Source organism: Gossypium raimondii, unplaced genomic scaffold, assembly GCF_025698545.1.
Source record: "Gossypium raimondii isolate GPD5lz unplaced genomic scaffold, ASM2569854v1 Contig00290, whole genome shotgun sequence".
Lineage (NCBI taxonomy): Eukaryota > Viridiplantae > Streptophyta > Magnoliopsida > Malvales > Malvaceae > Gossypium > Gossypium raimondii.
The window spans coordinates 20,001-22,500 of record NW_026291390.1 but is presented as its reverse complement, the minus strand read 5'-3'; positions in this window follow the sequence as shown (position 1 = coordinate 22,500).

Here is a 2,500-nt window from a genome sequence, read left to right as displayed (position 1 = left end):
ATGGATGTGCGGAGCATCGGACACCATCGGCAAATTATGCCCTTGGTTGTGGGAAGCCTCGAGACCATCGGCACCTCTGCTATGATGTACGGAGCCTCTGACACCGCTTCAACAACCTAGGCCCTTGGTCGCGGGGAGCCTCGAGCACCATCTGCACCTTGGTGCTTGGATGTGCGGAGCCTCGAGCACCATCGGCACCTTGGTGCATGGATGAGCGGAGCCTTGAGCACCAAAGCTAAAGTTGGGCCCCTCTGGTGCGGGAGCGCTGCAAAAAAAAGTGTCCCCATTTCGCATACATGAATGTCACCGTAGCGCATTGACCAAGTTTTTTAGCTCTTTAGGGGGGAGGTGATATTGAGCGAGCAGGGTTGTCCAGGCACGCCCACGCCCACCGTGATGCCCGGACGTCGGTGCCCCCCCCCCGCCGGTTAGGTTCCCGGCGGTGCTCCGGCGATCCGTCCCGGCGGTGCTCCGGCGATCCGTCCCGGCGGTGTTCGCGAACTGCTCCGGTAGCATAGGCCCTTGGTCGCGGGAGCCTCGGCACCATCGGCACCTTGGTGCTAGGATGCAGGAGCCCCGACACCATCGGCAAACCAAGCCCTTGGCCATGAAGGAGCCTCGGCGCCATCGGCACCTCGGTGCTTCGATGTGCGGGAGCCTCGGCACCATCGGCAACCTAGGCCCTTGGTCGTGGGGAGCCTGGCACCATCAGCACCTCGGTGCTATGATGTGCGGGAGCCTCGACACCGCCGGCAACCTAGGCCCTTGGTCGTGCGGGAGCCTCGAGCACCATCGGCACCTTGGTGCTTGATGTGCGGAACCCGGCACCATCGGCAACCTAGGCCCTTGGTCGTGCGAGAGGCTCGGCACCATCGGCAAACAAGCCCTTGGTCGTGCGGGAGCCTCGGCACCATCGAGAAAATAGGCCCTTGGTCGTGGGGGTGCCTCGGCCGCCATCGGCCCCTAGGTGCTGGATGTGGGAGCCTCGACACCATCGGCAACCAGGCCCTTGGTCGTGCGGGAGCCTCGACACCGTCGGCAACCTAGGCCCTTGGTCGTGGGGAGCCTCGAGCACCATCGACACCTTGGTGCTTGATGTGGGAACCCGGCACCATCGGCAACCTAGGCCCTTGGTCGTGCGAGAGGCTCGGGCACCATCGGCAAACCAAGCCCTTGGTCGTGCGGGAGCCTCGGCACCATCGGTAAAATAGGCCCTTGGTCGTGGGGGCCTCGGCCACCATCGGCACCTCGGCCCTTGGTCGTGCGGGAGCCTCGGCCACCATCGGCACCTTGGTGGCTCGGATGCGGGAGCCTCGGCAGCATCGGCACCTCGGTGGCTAGGATGTGCGGGAGCCTCGACACCATCGGCAACTTGGTGCTTGATGTGCGGGAGCCTGGCACCCATCGGCACCTTGGTGCCTGGATGCGGGCTAAAGAAGAGTGTCCGCATTTCAGACAGTCGAATGTTGCCTGGCAGCATATTGACGAAGTTTTTTAGCTCTTTAAGGGTAGAGATCCGCTGCCCTCGGCGTGCCCCCTCCGAGCCGAGGTGGGTGCGTCTAGCCCCCATGGGGTCGGGTCGTCCCGCAACGACTCACCACGGGGTGAGTCGGTCGCCGGCGGTGGTGGCCGGGTGACAATTTTCCGGCCGGTCAAGCCCGTGCCCATAGAAATGTAGCCAACGACTCCAAGACCAAGTTCCCTATTCGGGCAAAGATCTCTTGGGGTGGCTTATGCATTGCTATGGGCTCGAGCTTGGCTTGCCCTTTCGCCCCCGTCACGTTTAGGGACGCCTTGTGCATCCCAAGTCGGCGACCACACGGTGCCTTGGCCTTGCCAAGCCCTTGCCCGCATTCGAAACTGCCCGCGACCCTAGTACCAAGTCCCTTTGACGGCAACGGCCCACTGGGGGGTGTTGAGTTTGTAGGCTCGGTCTTGGCTCGACCAAGTCCCGGTGGACTTTTCCCTCGTAGTTCTCGTGCCAAGCGGTTGTGGTGCGCCTCGTTCGTTGTTCCTTCCGCCCCTACCATTCGGTTGGGTGGGCTGTTGGGCGGTGTGCGGGGCGCTACTACTAGTACGCAATAGGCATATGAGTGGCGTTTTGGTTGTGTGTATTGGCAGGCTCCATGCTACTCGCATCGAACTGTCGATCCGCACTCCTCTTCATTAAGTCCCCTTGTTGTAATCGAACTCAAGGGGTGCGATCGGGATCCTGTGCTGCGTACCTAAGCCGATGGAATTATGGATGTGTTGCCGTCCCTTCTCCATCCCGTGCCCTTCGGGTGCGTGGTGGACCTCAATCGTGCCTTGTGTCCCGAGTGCGCCCCTTAAATCGGCGTGGCCTCGTCGGTGCACTGGTGCTCGATCGTGCTTTCGGATGCGGAAAATATTTTGAGAGTAGGGTTCAGCCCTCATCTCTCGATGCCTATGCATTTTGTCTCTTGACACGGACGATGCTCGTGCTCGTTATGACCTCTTCGTAGCTCACGGGCATGTTGAG